Here is an 18,893-nt window from a genome sequence, read left to right on the forward strand (position 1 = left end):
TGTTCCTGTTCTGTGTTTTGAAATAGTAAAAATGCTATTCCATTTAGGAAAAACCATAAAATATTCAGAGGAACATTTGAAATTATTCTCAACAGCCTAAAAATACCTTCAAGATTATTTGGGCATTTTAAAATATTTATAGGATTTAAATTGCCCAAATGCAAATAGTAATGATTTAATCCAATGACCTTATGTGTCCTACAAAAATGTGAACCCATTTTGTGAGAGGTTCTAACGCAAAACAAAAAGGGTGGACTTTTTAGAAGGGCATTTCAGGTTCACTGAAAAAGATTTTAGTAAACCCTAGTTATTTCCTGGGGGTGATGGGGGTTCTGTCATCCCCATTTTAGTTTTCTGAAAGAGTAGACATGATGCAACACTCTAATGCATGAACTAGCTAGGGTGTGACACTTATGTTCTATTACAGGCTGGATTTTCATGATCTGCCCCCGGACTCCCTTCTTCACATCTCGTCATTTATTGTCGTTTGTGAGGACTTCCTCCGCATTACCCCTCACTTCGGCTTGTGGCTCAAGACCTTCGATGTGAAGCCGAAGATGGTCGAGGGACAGTACTCAGCGTGTGGAGGTGCTTTAATAAGAAAAATTGCTAATGTTCCATGGCCAAAGGGTTCCTTTCCAGAGGTGTCCAGATTGTGGCAACGGGAGTGGTTTTACGTCACAGCTCCCCGAAGTGCCAAGTGGGTAGCTGCCCCACCTTTCGCTCGGGCCCCCCACCACAACTAATGTCATGGATCAGCAGGGGATTGAGCTGGGGTCCAGCCAAGGATGTGCTAATACTGCAGAGCCGTATCCGAGATCTCTTCGAGGGAGATTTCAGTCTGGTTATGGTAATGCAAGTCATGCTGGTTCGTCGAGTCCAGCCTTGCAAATGCTGGCCCCTCCGCATGTGGGAATTCAACCCAGAAGGACCGCGCACTATTCAGAATTTCCTTAGCATGACGCACGAGGAGATGTACAAATCGTTCTTCGGACCCCAAATAGAGTGTCTGGACACTACCGAGGACGTGGGCCTGAGCAGCAACCGCACCGCTGCCCAAGTAAGTAATCCCATGGCCGAACACACTGTCCTTTTATTTATCATGACATCATTCTGAAGAATCGCTCTTTGACCAGGACTGGATAACAAAGGCGAAGATGATCCGGTGTTCGGCCCCCCTTCCTGAAGGCTTGGACAATCCGGTGCCGGAAAAGATGCTTGAGCCAGCACCTTGTCCGGTGCCCTCAAAGGAAGATGAAGGGGGGAATAAAGAGGGCGAAAGCGGGCCTCCATCTCTACCTATTCCAACCGAGGGAATGAGCGCCTCCGCAAGGGAGGATAACCAAGGGGAAGAATCTGACATTGTCTCTCTCCGGGGAAGGAAGAGGACTACCACCAAAAATCCGGAAATCAAGGTTTCCAAATGGGAGAAGAAATCTCCGCCAGAGGGTCCTGCCTCGGAGGGTGTTCTTGCCGCACAACGTCTGCGTGGGGATCAGCCCTCTAACGAACTGTAAGTAATCAAAAGGTATTTAATAGTGAAGATATCCTACCTTCCTTCCGAGGAAAATAACCGAAGTATTTATCTTGCAGTTCGGAACTTAGCCCTTCTCAGCTGAGCTCATCTTCGGGGGATCTTCTTCCAGAGATGATGGAGAGCGAAACGCCTCCCCCTGCCACACCGCCTTACGACGCAAGCGACCCTGAGGTGTCGTCGCGGAGGGATTCTCCTGATCCGGCAAGGCCAGAAGGTAATCCTATGGCCACCCGAAGTCCTCAGTATCCGGCTCTTGAGGAGAGAAATCAAAAGAGTTCGTCATCCTCTGGTTCGCGGTCGGATGTATGGAGGTATCTGCTGGAGAAGGCGGCTAAGGGAGTCCTGGATTAGGGGGTGTTCAGGTAGCCGGACTATACCTTCAGCCGGACTCTAGGACTATGAAGATACAAGATTGAAGACTTTGCCCCGTGTCCGGATGGAACTTTCCTTGGCGTGGAAGGCAAGCTTGGCGATGTGGATATTCAAGATCTCCTACCATTGTAACCGACTTTGTGTAACCCTAACCCTATCCGGTGTCTATATAAACCGGAGGGTTCTAGTCCGTAGGACGACTTCATTATACAACAATCATACCATAGGCTAGCTTCTAGGGTTTAGCCTCCTTGATCTCGTGGTAGATCTACTCTTGTACTACCCATATCATCAATATTAATCAAGCAGGATTAGGGTTTTACCTCCATCGAGAGGGCCCGAACCTGGGTAAAAACATCGTGTCCCTTGTCTCCTGTTACCATCCGCCTAGACGCACAGTTCGGGACCCCCTACCCGAGATCCGCCGGTTTTGACACCAACATTGGTGCTTTCATTGAGAGTTCCTCTATGTCATCACTTTTAGGCCCAGTGGCTCCTTTGATTATCAACGACGATGCGGTCCAGGGTGAGACTTTTCTCCCCGGACAGATCTTCATCTTCGGTGGCTTCGCACTACGGGCCAATTCGCTTGGCCACCTGGAGCAGATCGAAAGCTACGCCCCTGGCCATCAGGTCAGGTTTGGAAGCTTAAACTACATGGCAGACATCCGCGGGGATTTGATCTTTGACGGATTCGAGCCACAGCCGAGCGCGCCGCACTGTTTTGAGAGGCATGATCTTGCTCTGCCGCCGAACAGTGCCTTGGAGGCCGCACGCGCACCGGTTCCTACCCTTAATCCGGAGCCTATTGCGCCAATTGAGGACGAGCGGCTGGACGTCACCTCAGGGGCTACGATCTCAAAGGTGATCGAGCCGAACGTCAGCCCCGCGTTCTGCGTGACCCGTGACTCCGAGGATCCGGATTCCTCTCCGGACTCCGAACCCCCCGCGCCCCTACCGATCGAATCCGATTGGGCGCCGATAATGGAGTTCACCGCAGCGGACATCTTTCAGCACTCGCCCTTCGGCGACATCCTGAACTCACTAAAGTCTCTCTCTTTATCAGGAGAGGTATGGCCAGACTACGGTCAGCAAGGATGGGATGCGGACGACGAAGAAATTTGAAGCCCACCCACAACCCACTTTGTAGCCACTGTCGACAATTTAACCGACATGCTTGACTTCGACTCCGAAGACATCGACGGTATGGACGATGATGCAGGAGACGAATAGGAACCAGCACCTGTAGGGCGCTGGAAGGCCACCTCGTCATATGATATATGCATGGTGGATACTCCAAAAGATGGAGATGGCGATGGAACAGCGGAGGATGACACCTCCAAGAAACAGCCAAAGCGCCAGCGTCAGCGGCGCCGCTCTAAATCCCGCCAAAGCAAAAACGGTGATTCCGCCACAGGAGATAATACTACCCAGAATAGCGCTAAAGAACACCCCCTACAGCAAGATTCGGCACAAGAAGATGGAGAAGCCAGCCCTCATGAGAGAGCAGCAGACCGAGAGGTTGAGGATGATAACTATATGCCTCCCTCCGAAGACGAGGCAAGCCTCGACGACGACGAATTCGTCGTACCATCGGACCCCGCCGAACAAGAGTGTTTCAAACGCAGGCTTTTAGCCACGGCAAGCAGCCTCAAGAAAAAGCAGCAACAGCTTAGAGCTGATCAAGATTTGCTAGCCGACAGGAAAAGCCGAAGTCCATGGCAGCCCTCACGACACTCATGACCCGCTTTTGCGTGGGAGAAGACAGCTGGCTAGCTCGCAGTAACAACTTAGCAAAGAACCCTGGTAATTCGGATACCAAGGACAAAAGTGGCAGGACACGTCAGAATAAGCAAAAGCGCCGCGTTAGCAGCGACAGCAATGAAGACACGGCAGTTAATGCCGGATTCAGAGGCTATAAATCCGGTCAGCGGAAAAAGCCATTCAAAAAGAATACTCAGGGCCCGTCCAGTTTGGACCGAATACTCAACCGCTTGTGCCAGATACATGGCACCCCCGAAAGGCCAGCCAATCACACCAACAGGGATTGTTGGGTGTTCAAGCAGGCAGGCAAGCTAAGAGCTGAAAATAAAGACAAGGGGCTGCATAGTGATGACGAGGAGGAGCCCAGGCCGCCGAACAACAGTGGACAGAAGGGTTTTCCCCCACAAGTGCGGACGGTGAACATGATATACGCAACCCACGTTCCCAAGAGGGAGCAGAAGCGTGTGCTACGGGACGTATACGCGATGGAGCCAGTCGCCCCAAAGTTCAACCCATGGTCCTCCTGCCCGATCACTTTTGATCGAAGGGACCACCCCACTAGCATCCGTCACGGCGACTTTGCCGCATTGGTTCTCGACCCAATTATCGACGGATTTCATCTCGCAAGAGTCCTCATGGACGGCGGAAGTAGCCTGAACCTGCTTTACCAGGATACAGTGCGGAAAATGGGCATAGATCCCTTGAGGATTAAGCCCACAAAAACGACCTTTAAAGGCATTATACCAGGTGTAGAGGCCAACTGTATAGGCTCAGTAACACTTGAAGTGGTCTTCGGGTCTCCGGACAATTTCCGAAGCGAAGAGTTAATCTTCGATATAGTCCCGTTTCGCAGTGGCTATCACGCCCTGCTCGGGCGAACCGCATTTGCAAAGTTCAATGCGGTACCGCACTACGCATATCTCAAGCTCAAGATGCCAGGCCCTCGAGGAGTAATCATGGTCAACGGAAACACCGAACGCTCCCTCCGTACGGAGGAGCACACGGCGGCCCTCGCAGCGGAAGTACAAAGCAGCCTTCTTAGGCAATTCTCCAGTCCGGCCGTTAAAAAGCTAGACACTGCCAAGCGTGCCCGGAGTAACCTACAACAAGACCGCCTGGCACGTTCTGAGCAGGCGTAGCAATGCGGCCCCAACCCCAGCCCTCGCGACATAGCGAAACCAGTGCCTCGCGTACATAACTACGCTCTTGAAATACCATGGGCGCAGTGGAAGGGGCACAATAAAGGCAAACCCAAAATACGGCTTAAAACATACTAGGGGCTGCCGAATTCTTTTTTTAATTTTCTCTTACTTTCAGGACTCCATACTACGGACGACCTGTTCGGCAATTCAACTGCCGCACAAACGATGCAAGATCCAGGGAAGCAGACAAGCCATGCCGCATTATGGAACTCCCAGGTGATCTCTATTACGAGCAGTATACCTGTTTTGGCATACAGTTCTGCGGCCTGCTCCTGGCCAGGACATGTTAAATAGCCCAATATCTTGTGCTTATCGCGTTACTTGTATCGTTCTGCTTTGATAGCAGCCTTTCTATTAACAATGCATAGCTTTTTGTCTATTTTTTGCATTATCCTCCTTTCATATATATGTTTATTAAATGACATGTTGCACCCGTACACCATGGTACGGCAAACACGCCAGCGGCTTCAGTACCCCTCAATATGGTGTGAGAAGCCCGTACACTTTCACAAGTGCGGCACCCCAAACTTATAGAACTATATGCATCGGCTCCGAATCATGATTTCGGTCAATAGTTGGGTTTGCCCGGCTACTATGTTTTGGTGCCTTACGTTCCGCTATATCGGCTAAGGTAGCACTAGGAGAACCACTGCGATTGTGCCCCAGTTGAGCTGGGTTAAGCACCTCAGTGGCGAAAGCTAAAACTGACTGTCATGATGAGGCGAGAGACCGGTCGCTGTTCGAGAGGTTTTTCGAGTCCCTAAAGACTTATGCCGCTTCGAGCGAGGAGCCGGCTTTGTCCGGCCAAGGCGTGGATAGCGCCCCGAACTCGGTCTTCCGAACTAGGGGCTTCGCCGAAATTTAAAATTATAGAGTTCTATGGCTAAGTGAGAGTGTTCCAGCATTATAGTCCGATTGCCTGGTTCGTTGTGCTGAGCGCCTCCCTCGAAGGACCCAACTATGGGAAAAAGAGCGCTCAGGTTTATCCCGAACACCCCAGCACTAGTGGCATGGGGGAAGAAGCCGATGACTTGCCATCTCTCAATTCTTTGATAAACGGCCGCACAGAAAGTAATATTTTAAATTCAACAAGCATTGCTTAGCGCATATGAACAAGTTTTCAGCGCATAGGATAAACACGAGCGAGTTCATTCAAAAATTACATCCTTGGTACACTCATCTGCCACAAGGCGGGCACCCGCAAGAACATCCTTATAGTAGTTCTCGGGCTTGCAATGCTCCTTCCCCGGTGGCGGCCCGTCCCTAACAAGCTTCTCACCGTCCAGCTTACCCCAGTGCACCTTTGCACGGGCAAGGGCCCTACGGGCACCTTCGATGCAGACGGAGCGCTTGATGACCTCGAGCCTTGGACAGGCCTCCACCAGCTGCAGCACCAGCCCAAAGTAGCTCCCAGGCATGGCCTCTCCGGGCCACAACCGAACTATGAAGCCCTTCATGGCCTGTTCGGCCACCTTGTGGAGCTCGACCAGCTGTTTCAGCTGGTCGCTCAAGGGCACAGGGTGTCCGGCCTCAGCATACTGAGACCAGAACACCTTCTCCGTCGAGCTGCCCTCTTCAGCTCGGTAGAATGGGCGGTGTCGGATACGCTGCGGGGAAGATCTGCGAATGCCCCTGGAGAGCTCTGGATTCGGGTAAGTAACAAGTAGTTTACTTTTATATTTCTGCTTTGCCTAAAGAATGCCTTACCCGCTGCTATCTTTTTCATCTCCTCCAACTCTTGGAGGGCCTTTTGGGCTTCAGCCCTGGCAGACTTGGCAGTCTCAAGGGCCGCCGCGAGCTCGGACGCTTGCGTCTTTGACTCAAGCTCCAGACTCTCATGTTTTTTCATGAGAGCCTGAAGCTCTTGCTGCACCTCGCCGACCCGGGCCTCAAGTTTCTCTCACTCGGTGCGCTCCGTGGCCGCTTTCTTTTCGGCCTCGGACAGCGCCTGCTTGAGGGTCGCCACCTCAGTCGTGGCCCCTACAATAAGCAGTACAATCCTATTATTTTTTGCAATCACGTATTTTTATAGGCACTTTTTCTATAAGGTATTTCTTACCTTCTTTATCCTCGAGCGGCCGCTTGGCAAGGCCGAGCTCTTGCTCGGTCCGCTCGAGTCCCTGTTTCAGGGCATCCACCTCCGCAGTCAGTGCGGCGGTGGCTAGCAGCGAAGCCTGCATACGCATATTGACTCTTTGTTGTTAGACTCCTGCGAAATTTAATAGATCCTCTATTTGGCTTTTCTTTCCGAACGCCAAACAGAGCATCAGGGGCTACTGTCTATGCGGTTATATTCTTACATATTTTTTACTTACCTCGAAGCCTGTTAGAAGGCTAGCGCAAGCTTCACTCAGTCCGCTCTTGGCGGACTGAACCTTCTGGATCACCGTACTCATAATAGTACGGTGCTCCTCGTCGATGGAGGCGCCGTCAAGCACCTCCAGCAGATTGTCCGGCACCTCCGGTTGGACGGAGGCCACCGGCTCAGAAGGCTTGCTCCTCTTGGAAGGAGTTCGCCTACCGCGGTCCGGAACTGTTGAAGATTCCGGCGCGGTGTCCGGCACAAAGCCGGACTTGGAGCCCTGGGGGGTCTTGTCCCCTTTACTCCTGGAGTCCGGGAGGTCGCCTTGCGGCTCCTCCAGGACCACCTCCTCCTGCCCCGGAGCTCGTTGCGACGCCACTTCGGCGTCATCCACGGTGCGAGGGGAGACAGCGGGCAGAACTGAGTTCACGTCCGATGAATCCAGGGAGCCGCTCGACGACTCGTTGAGTTCGACCCGGGGCGGGCCGCATAATTATGTTCGACATTAGGGAAGGCTGTGCAACAAAGGAACGTCATGAGTTACTCTGATATCCGAATACTTACGATTTCGCCGGACACTTGGCCCTATCTAGCCACTCCTCTTCGTCCTCTTCGGCGTCGGGGGAGTAGTTCAGCGGAGGGGTCTTCCTCTTCCTGGACCCTTCGGCCTCCCCCGTTGGGGCGGCCATCCTTTTCTTTCCTCCCCCCGCTGGAGGGGGAGAGTGTTCTTCTTCCTCCTCCTCGTTCTCACGGGAGGAGAGCATCCCGGACTCCTCGGATGACAAGTCCGACACCACCACATTACGGGTACTCTTTCGAGTCCCCGTGGCCTTCTTCTTGTTGGCCTTCTTCTCCGGCACCACATAAGGCGCCGGAACCAACAGCTTCACTAGGAGAGCAGGGGCTGGGTTTTCGGGAAAGGGAGCCGGACAGTTAATCGATCCGGACTACGCCTGCCAAGCCTGTCAAAGGTGAGGGAGTTTAGATCCCACATAGAGTCAAACTATGAAGAAACTTAACATCCTGTAAAAGGTGAAAATAGCTTACCTCGCTAGCATGACGCTGCGAGCTGTATCCGCGGTCCTCGGAAGCGGATGTGGGAGCCTCCGCGCCTTTGGTTAGCACCTTCCAGACGTCTTCATACGTCGTGTCGAAGAGCCGATTAAGGGTTTGGTGCTGCGCTGGGTCGAACTCCCACAGATTAAAGCCCCGTTGTTGACACGGGAGGATCCGGCGAACGAGCATAACCTGGACTACATTGACAAGCTTGATCGGCTTGCTCACCAGGGACTGGATGCATGTCTACAATCCGGTCACCTCTTTTTCGACGCCCCATGACAGGCCCGTCTCTTTCCAGGACATAAGCCGCGTGGCTCGGTGATGTAAAACCACCATGATTGCCACCCCTTCAGGGTCTCCACGAAGGAGCCCTCGAGCCGTAGGACGTTGGCCATCTTGCCCGCCATGGCGCCTCCGCACTCCGCCTGGCTGCCACGCACCACCTTGGGCTTGACGTTGAAAGTCTTGAGCCAGAGGCCGAAATGGGGGCGGATGCGGAGGAAAGCCTCGCACACGACCATAAACGCCGAGATGCTGAGGACGAAGTTCGGGGCTAGATCGTGGAAATCCAGGCCATAGTAGAACATGAGCCCCCGGACAAATGGGTGGAGTGGGAAACCCAGTCCGCGGAGGAAGTGGGGAAGGAATACTACCCTCTCATGGGGCCTTGGGGTGGGGAGAAGCTGCCCTTCCTCAGGAAGCCGGTGCGCGATGTCCTTGGACAAGTATCCGGCCTTCCTTAGCTTTTTGACATGGCCCTCCGTGACGGAGGAGACCATCCACTTGCCTCCCGCTCCGGACATTGCTGGAGGAGGTTGAGGTAGGAAGCGCGGGCTAGGGCGCTGGAGCTCGAGTGCGCAGGAGATGGATAGGCAAAGGAGGAAGAAGGCGTAGGTAAAAAGGTGGATCCTTATCCCCTTATATGGGCGGATGCGGTTGTGCGTCCCCACCAGCCTAGTAAAACTCACTTGCCTCCCAAGCGCCGTGATAAATGGCGCAGTTGGGTTACCCACGTACGTATTGATGAGAATCCCGTAAAAGGGGGCACACGATCTCTGCTTTGACAAGACGTGCCAAGGAAACCGCCTCGCTAAACGTGCTGAGGTGGAAAAGTAAAAACGATTCGAGTAAAGGACTTGGCCGTAGTATGATGTCACGCTGCGGAATGCGTCAGCAGATTATATTTGTGTTGATATTATTCTCTCTATGGCAATATGGGGAAACTTATTTTGCAGAGCCGGACACTATCCTTGGTGTTTAAAATCTTCTTGAAGGACTTGGAGGAGGAACCCGCCTTGCAATGCCGAAGACAATCTGCGCGCCGGACTCGTCGTCATTGAAGCCTGGTTCAGGGGCTACTGAGGGAGTCCTGGATTAGGGGGTGTTCGGGTAGCCGAACTATACCTTCAGCCGGACTCTAGGACTATGAAGATACAAGATTGAAGACTTTGTCCCGTGTCCGGATGGGACTTTCCTTGGCGTGGAAGGCAAGCTTGGCGATGCGGATATTCAAGATCTCCTACCATTGTAACCGACTCTATGTAACCCTAACCCTATCCGGTGTCTATATAAACCGGAGGGTTCTAGTCCGTAGGACGACTTCATTATACAACAATCATACCATAGGCTAGCTTCTAGGGTTTAGCCTCCTTGATCTCGTGGTAGATCTACTCTTGTACTACCCATATCATCAATATTAATCAAGCAGGAGTAGGGTTTTACCTCCATCGAGAGGGCCTGAACCTGGGTAAAAACATCGTGTCCCTTGTCTCATGTTACCATCCTCCTAGACGCACAGTTCGGGACCCCCTACCCGAGATCCGCCGGTTTTGACACCGACAGCGGCTATCTCAGAAGAGCACCACACATTGATGGGTACGGTGATTGAAAGGATTTCGTCCACCGAAAGCGGGCTGCATGAAGCCTTTATGAGTCTACTGACGGGTTTTGAGGTACGTGAAATGATGTATATTTTTGAAAGTACCGCACATTTTAAGATGTGCCATGTGTAGATAGTAGCCCCTGAGACTCTGGTTGTTGTCGAAAATGGCGGCAAACAGAGGATCATGGTCCCAGGTAATAACTGGACTGCCTTTATGTGCAGGTGGTGGAGGCTCCGGTGGCTAGCCAGACTGATGTGTATGCCGAACTAAAGCGGCAGCTGGATGCGGCAGATGCCAACATCATGCTTGTCAACGAGTGGCTTGATGAGGCACAGGGTGAGTGGCCTTTCTGGTGATCGTCACATAATAAGAGCAGCATGATGCCAATATCTTTAATATGTTGTGACTGCAGATGGAGCGGCCACCATGGAGACCCTTCAGGCGGAGCTTGCCCGAGCCAAGGAGCAAGCAAGGAGTAGCAATGCAGCTGCTTTGCAAGCGGCCGAAGAGTTAAGGGCCGAACAGGCCGCACATTGCAATAGCAAAGAGAAAATGGCCAAGATGGATGTAAAGTTAAAAGATACTGCCGACCGTTGCCAGCTTCTTGAAGAAGAAAACCGGGGAAGGCGACGGACCTAGAAAAGGCCACGATGGCGACCAAAGACACCCGCTCTGCGATGAGAGCGAAAAAGGAGGAGCTGCATCAAGCCGGGGATATCGCAGCTGGGAAACCCTTTATGTTGCGGAGGAAGTTTGGAGATCCTCGGTATGCCCCTCTGGATAGGCTGTGGAGTTCGGCGGACGCATATCTAGACTTGGCGGCGAGTGCTGTCGATGCGGCCGAATACTTCCAAGATCAAACAGATCGTCAAGTGGACAAGCTATTCTGGTCACAATTTAACGTTCCATAGCGTCCGCTTCCATTGACTGATCGGCTTGCCGAATGGGCCGAGCTGAATAGATTGTCCGGACTCGCCATGAGGTCTGTTGTGGATCATCTGTGGCCGGAAAGGCCAAAGCCGACCAGCTATTTTAGTTTGGTTCAGTAGTTCCTTGGTGCGGTGCCGCTCATTAATGCAATGAAGAGGTCGGCATGCATAGAAGGCTCGCGGATGGCCCTTGCCCGTGTCAAAACATACTGGGCGGAGATGGATGCCACCACTGTTGCGGCGCAGGGTTCGGCCATAGGCCGAGTGGCTGCCGAGCACTATTTTGAAGAAGTTCTTGAAGGCGCTCGTTCAATAGAGGCCCAGTGCTCGAAGAATATTATGTTTGAGTGACATGTATTCCCATTGTAAAAACAATGTTTTATTAAGTTTATCAAGGCTGTATTTATACTTTTGCCCGAAAGTATTATGATGCCTCATGTGGGGCCGTTTATGTATATATGTATATAACCTGAAAGATTGCAGTCGTCGGCTTCAGCCCCCACGCATATAATGCGGGGGTGTTCGCAGAAGACGCATGTTCACACTTGACCTAGTGTCTTGGTCCATTAAGGAGGTGATACCGCAGCGAACTAGGCAACCGGACTATAATGCTTTAACACTTTCACTTAGCCAGAGGAGTTTGACAGTGGGGCTACTATATAGCCCCTGGTGGCTCTGCACTCATCCGAATTCGGGCTGCGTACATGCCTGGCCGGGAAACGGCCCTTCGTTAAGGTGGAGGAATCCCGAAGATTCCGATAGTTCATCAAGTGGTTGACCAGTCTCACGCTATATCATGACAGTCAGTTTTCGGCTTTCTCTATTGAGGTGCTCGTCCGGATGAACCAGGGCACAATCGCAGTAGTTCTCCCGGTGCCGCCTTAGCTGATAGAGCGGAACGTAAGGCAGCATAACACAGGAGCCGAGCAAACCCAACATTTGACCGAAGACATGATTCAGAGCTGATGCATATAAGGCCAAACACGCGACGCCGAACACTCACTAAGGTATTCGGTCTTTATGGTGTAAACCGGGCCTAAACGGTGCCCTTTGTAATAAGCCCCTGGTGTCCAGGTACGTGCAATATTCTAACGTGGCCACATGCCAATATATCAGGATCCTTCTCAATTGTACTAAGAATCAGAGGGATGTGTATCAACAAGAGACAATAAAAAAGGTTTATGCAGGGTCTTAATCTAAAAAGAATCCTTGGAACGCGTCCCTGCTACACGTCTGCACCTGTGTCTCCGTTGTGGCATATTCTGGACGGGCGTAGCACGATGGTCATCTAAAAAAGAGAGGAACTTAATTGAAAAGTTGCCGTGCTAAAGGTAAGTTATACTAAATAAACAATATGAGTAAAGTTGAGCCTGATTGTCACTTGTGTGTGCGCGTTGAGCCCCTTGTATTGTAATAGGGGTATAGCCATCAAACCTGTATCAATTACATATAGCAGTACCGGACTTGTCCAACCGTGTCTGTGGTCTTAACGACCTGTCAGATGCTTCAGTTGGTGAGGCCGTTTAGTGTGCGTCTGCCAAGGCAGCCACATGGTCTTCTGCGCGCAAGGAGCGCTCAATATTTCCATTTACTATAATGATGCCACATGGACCGGGCATCTTAAGCATGAGGGAAGCGTAATGCGGTATTGCGTTAAAGCGAGCGAAAGCTTCGCGTTCGAGTAGTGCTTGATAGCCACTTTGGAACGGAGCGATGTGGAACGTTAAATTTTTGCTGCGGAAGTTATCGGGAAAGCCGAATATAACCTCTAGTAGCAGGGACCCCGTGTAATGGGCCTCTAGGCCTGGCGTTACTCCTTTAAAGGTAGTATTGCTGCGGCTAATTTTTGTTGGGTCTATCCCCATTTTGCGGACTGTGTCCTGATATATCAGGTTTAAACTGCTTCCACCGTCCATCAGGACTCGTGTGAAGTGGTATCCATCAATTATTGGGTCTAATACCAAGGCAGCCCATCCAGCACTCCGGATACTTGCCGAGTAATCTCGATGGTCGAAGGTGACCGGGTGGGATGACCAGTGGCAGAACTCCGCTGTGATAGGCCCTGGGACATGTGTCTCTAGGAGTGCCGCTTTGTTTCTCCCCTTTGTTACGTGTAACACGTTTACTGTTTTAACTTCTGGAGGGAATTTCTTTTGTTCCCCAGTGCTTTACTTGCGAGGCTCGTCCTCGTCTTCTCTTGGTGTATCTTGCCCCTTGTGTTCGGCGTTGAGCTTGCCGGACTGCTTGAAGACCCAACATTCTCTATGGGTATGATTTGCAGGTTTATCGGGGGTGCTATGGATCTGACATATTTGGTCCAGAATCTTGTTTAGGCTGGACAGTTCATCTCTGTTGCCTTTGGGGGCAGCTTTTGCTGACCTGGCCGAGAGCTTTTGAATCCGGCGTTTACCGTTGTGCTCTTCAGGCTGTCTTCTTTATTCCGGCGCGTGTTTTTGCTGCGTCGTGATTTCCCGTTTCCATCCCTGACTTCGGATGTACTTGGCTCACTGGTGCTGCATCGGGCTAACCAGTTGTCCTCGCCCACGCAAAAGTGGGTCATGAGGCTTGTTAATGCTGTCGTTGTTCTCGGCTTTTCTTGGCCGAGGTGTCTGGCAAGCCATTTGTCTCGAACGCTGTGCTTGAAAGCTACTATGGCTTCGGCGTCTAGACAGTCGACTATTTGGTTCTTTTTAGTCAGGAACCTATTCCAAAGATTTCGGGCTGACTCTCTGGGCTGTTGAGTTATATGACTTAAATCGTCTGCATCCGGTGGTCGGACATAGGTCCCTTGAAAATCTGACCGAAAGGCATCTTCGAGCTCTTCCCAGCTTCCAATGGAGTTTTCGGGGAGGCTTTTAAGCCAGTGCTGAGCTAGCCTTTTGAGCTTGAGGGGTAAGTACTTGATGGCGTGGAGATCGTCTACTCGAGCCATATGTATATGGAGGATGTAGTTCTCAATCCAGACCCCAGGGCCTGTTGTTTCATCGTACGCCTCTATGTTTACGGGTTTGAATCCCTCTAGAAATTCATGGTCCAGCACCTCATCGGTGAAACATAGGGGGTGTGCGGCACCCCTGTATTTGGGTGTACCGAGTTATTGGGATGTTTGTTGTGTTGCATTGCGTGCTAGGGCGTGCTTGTGTGGCCCGTAGATGGATCTGGTTGCGCTGTACTTTTGATGCGAGTCCTCACGTGGATCACGTACCGGCTTATATGCGGCATGCCGTTCTATGTTGGCCACGAGGTCGTCTATCCGACTGGATGGCCGTTTAGTTTTTTGATTGTGGCGGATCTAAGGCCTCCTCATCGAATTCAGGTAGCAGCTTTCGCTTCGGGTAGCTCTTGGTGTGGCGATTACCGCCGTACTTCGCTGCAGTGTTGAGTACTTCACTCCATCTGATTCTGAGTGTGTCTTGTGCAGCCCTGAGCCTTTGCTTCTGCTTTTTCAGACTCCTCGCCGTGGCAACCAGCCTTTGATGGGCATTCTGTTGCTCTGGGTGCCTATCCAGTGTGATGTCGTCCGGAATGTTATCTTCGACGGGGTCGGGTTGTTCGGTTTGATTCTCCGTGTTGCCCTGGTCGGGCGATGGTTCACCCTGCTCTATTGCTGGGTCTATATGACCGCTGTTTCTGCCGAGGCGGGATTTGGAGCGGCTCTTATGCCGCCGCTTTGACAGCTTCTCGAGGGAACAACCCTTCACTTCGTCCTTCCATTCCTCATCGTCGTTTTCTTTGGGTGTGTCCACCATGTATACGGCATATGATGAAGTGGGCGTCCAGTGCCCTGTGGGCAGTGGTTCCTGTTCGTCTCCTGCATCGTCGTCCATACCGTCGATGTCTTCGGAGTCGAAGTCGAGCATGTCGGTCAAATCGTCGACAGTGGCTACTAAGTGGGTGGTGGGTGGGCGGCGAATTTCTTCGTCATCCGCGTCCCAATACTGCCGAACATAGTTCGGCCCGGACTCTCCTGACAGGGAGAGAGACCTTAATGAGTTTAGTATGTCGCCGAAGGGCGAGTGCTGAAAAATATCCGTGGAGGTAAACTCCATGATCGGCGCCCAGTCGATTCGATAGGCATGGGCGCAGGCGGTTCAGAGTCCGTGGCCGGGGAAGAATCCGGTAGTTCGGCGCCATGGCTCCCGTGAAGGGTAAGGTCGATACTCGGCTCGATCGTCGATGAGAGTGCGGCCTCCGTGGCGGGCTCTATCCACCCGTCCATGTATGGCGCATCTGGCTCCGAATTGAGGGTCGGAGTGGTTGCCGGCGCGATCTCCTGAACATTGTCTGATGGCAGAGCTAAATCATGCTCATCGTGACCGTGTTGCGCACTAGGCAGGGGCTCTAATCCGTCGAAGATCAAGTCTCCGTGGATATCGGCCGTGTAGTTTAAGGTTCCAAACCTGACCTGGTGGCCAGGGGCGTAACTCTCGATCTGCTCCAGATGGCCAAGCCAGTTGGCCCGCAGTGCGAAGCCGCCGAACACAAAGATATGTCCGGGGAGAAAAGTCTCACCCTAAACTGCATCGCAATCGATGATCGAAGGAACCATCAAGCCTAATTATGACGACACAGAGGAACTCTCAATGAAAGCAGCAATGTCGGTGTCAAACCCGGGGGATCTCGGGTAGGGGGTCCCGAACTGTGCGTCTAAGGCGGATGGTAACAGGAGGCAGGGGACACGATGTTTTACCCAGGTTCAGGCCCTCTTGATGGAGGTAAAACCCTACGTCCTGCTAGATTTATTCCTGATAATATGAGTAGTACAAGAGTTGATCTACCACGAGATCGGAGAGGCTAAAGCCTAGAAGCTAGCCTATGGTATGATTGTCTATTGTCCTACGGACTAAAACCCTCCGGTTTATATAGACACCGGAAGGGGCTAGGGTTACACAAGGTCGGTTACAAAGGAGGGGATATACATATCTGTATTGCCTAGCTTGCCTTCCACGCCAAGTAGAGTCCCATTCGGACACGGGACGAAGTCTTCAATCTTATATCTTCATAGTCCAACAGTCCGGCCAAAGGATATAGTCCGGCTGTCCGGAGACCCCCTAATCGAGGACTCCCTCAGCCTCCTCCGTCACGGAGGGACACATCAAAAGGCTACGTGGAGCCGGATACTTAGCGGCGGATATCGCGCACCGGCTTCTAGCCGCAGGGCAGGTCGTCCCTACCCCGGAACCTCACGAAAGGGTGGTTTTCCTCCCCCACTTCATCCACGGACTGGGGTATCCCCTCCATCCATTCGTCCGCGGACTCATGTTTTATTATGGGGTGGACTTTCATGATATGGCCCCGAATTTCATCCTCAACATCTCGGCGTTCATCGTCGTGTGCGAGGCTTTCCTCCGCATTCGGCCCCACTTCGGCCTGTGGCTAAAGACCTTCAATATCAAGCCGAAGGTGGTTGGCGGCCAACAAGCGGAATGCTGAGGAGCCATGGTGGGCAAAATGCCCAATGTTATATGGCTCGAGGGCTCCTTCATGGAGACCATAAAGGGGTGGCAATCGGGGTGGTTCTACATCACCGAGCCGCGCGACACCAACTAGGTGGCGGCCCCCGAGTTTCGATCTGGAATCCCCACGCGGCTCATTTCCTGGAAGGAGAAGGGCCTGTCCTGGGGTTCATCGGTGGAGCTGGACGGACTCAGAAGTGTATCCGGAACATGATAAGCAAGACACTTAAGCTTGTCAACATAGTCCAGGTCATGCTCTTCCTCCGGATCCTCCCGTGTCAACAACGGGATTTCACTTTATGGGAGTTCGACCCGGCCCAGCACCATACTCTACACGAGCTCTTTGACACAATGCACAAGGATGTCTGGAGGGTGCTGTTCAAGGACGCCGAGGTCCCTCCTTCTCTTACCGAGGACCGCGGGCTAAGCACGAAGCGCCCTGCGAATTCGGTAAGTTATGTATATCTGGTAGGACATTTACTTCCCATAGCTTAACCATGTGCGCGGTCTGAACTCCCATGCCTTTGACATGACTGGGTGGAGACATTGGAGCAGATTAACTATCTGGCCCCTCTGCCCGAAGACCCTGCGGACGCTGTCCTCACGGAGATGCGGACTTCGGCTCCTTATGAGGTGCTAGAGAAGACCAAGAAGAAGGCCAAGGGAACCCGAAAGAGCTCCCGACACCAGGTAGTATCGGACTCATCGTCCGATAACACCGAGACGCACTCCTCTAGTGAAAACGAGGAGAAGGAAGATGAAGATTATCCCCCTCCAGCCGGGGGAGACAAGAAAATGAAGGCGGCCCCAACCGGGGAGGCCGAAGGGTCCAAGAAGGGAAGGACTCTCCTTCCGGACTGCTCCACCACTGCCGCCGACAGCGAAGACAAGTGGCTGCTCAGGGCCAAGCCCCTAGCGAAGTCGTAAGTATTCAGATACCAGAGTAACTCATAGCATACCTTTGTCGCACTGCTTCTCCTAATGTCGAATATGATTATGCAGTCCGCCCCAAGCCCGTATCGACGTATCATCGTCAGACGGTTCCTTGGACTCGTCGGACATGAATAGTGATACACTTCCAACCGCCTCCTCCCCTTGCCCTACGGACAATGCCGAGGTATTGTCTCAAGGGGCACTGAGCCGAGGGGAGATAGTCCCGGAGGCACCTCGAGGCGACCTTCCGGACTCCAGGAGCGAAGGGAGCAAGACTCCCAAGGGCTCCAAGTTCGGCCCCCAGCCGAACGCCACGCCGGAACCTCAAGTGGTTTCGGACTCCGGCAGCCAGCCCCCTTCCAAGAGGGGCAAGCCGCCCATGCCGGTGACCTCTGTCCATCCAGAGGCATCGGACAACCTGCTGGGAGCACTTCGCGGCGCTTCCATCGACGAAGAGCACCGCACTATTATCAGTGCGGTGATCAAGAAGGTTCAGTCCGCCAAGAGCGGACTGACTGAAGCCTGTGCCAGCCTTCTAACAGGCTTTGAGGTAAGTATTTAAAATATAGGAAAATATTACCGCATAGACAGTAGCCCCTGATGCTCTGTTTGGTGTTCACAAAGAAAAGCCGAATAGATGACCAAATAATATCTGCAGGAGGCTAATATAAGTATGTATGTATGTATGCGTATGCAGGCTTCGCTGCTGACCTCTGCCACACTGACTGCGGAGGTTGCCGCAATGAAGCAGGACCTCGAGGGGTCCGAGAAAGAGCTGGGCCTTGCCAAGAGGAAACTCGAGGAGAACAAAGCTAAGTAATACCTTTTCTATATAAAAAAAGAAAATGTGGTTGCAAAATGACAGGATCATCATGAATGTGCCAGGGGCCACGACCGAAGTGGCGACCCTGAAGCAAGCGCTGTCCGAGGCCTAGAACAAAGTGGCCAAGGAGCGCACTGAGCGGGAAAAACAAGAGGCACGGGTGGGCGAGGTGCAGCAAGAGCTCCAGGCTCTCGTGAAGAAGTACGAGGCTTTGGAGCTTGACTCGAAGACGCGAGAGTCCGAGCTTATCGCGGCCCTCAAGAGCACAAAGCATGCCAAGGCTGAAGCGCAAAAGGCCCTCCAGGAGATTGAGGCGATGAGGAAGATAGCGGTGGGTAAGGCATTCAATATGCAAAGCAAGCATGTGAAAGTAAATTACTTGTTACTTACCCGAGTCCAGAGCTCTCCAGGAGCATTCACAGATTTGCCCCGCAGCGTGTCGGATGCCGCGAAATATTACTAGGCCAAGGAGGGAAGCTCGACGGAGAATTTGTTCTGGTCTCAGTATACTAGGACCGAACACCCGATGCCTATGAGCGACCAGCTGAAGCAACTGGTCGAGCTGCACAAGGTGGCCGAACAGGCCATGAGGAGCCTTATAGTCTGGATGTGGTCTGGCGACTCCCTTCCAAA

The sequence above is a fragment of the Triticum urartu genome, chromosome 2A (genome assembly GCF_056163025.1).
Source record: "Triticum urartu cultivar PI428250 chromosome 2A, HENAU_Tu73, whole genome shotgun sequence".
Classification (NCBI taxonomy): domain Eukaryota; kingdom Viridiplantae; phylum Streptophyta; class Magnoliopsida; order Poales; family Poaceae; genus Triticum; species Triticum urartu.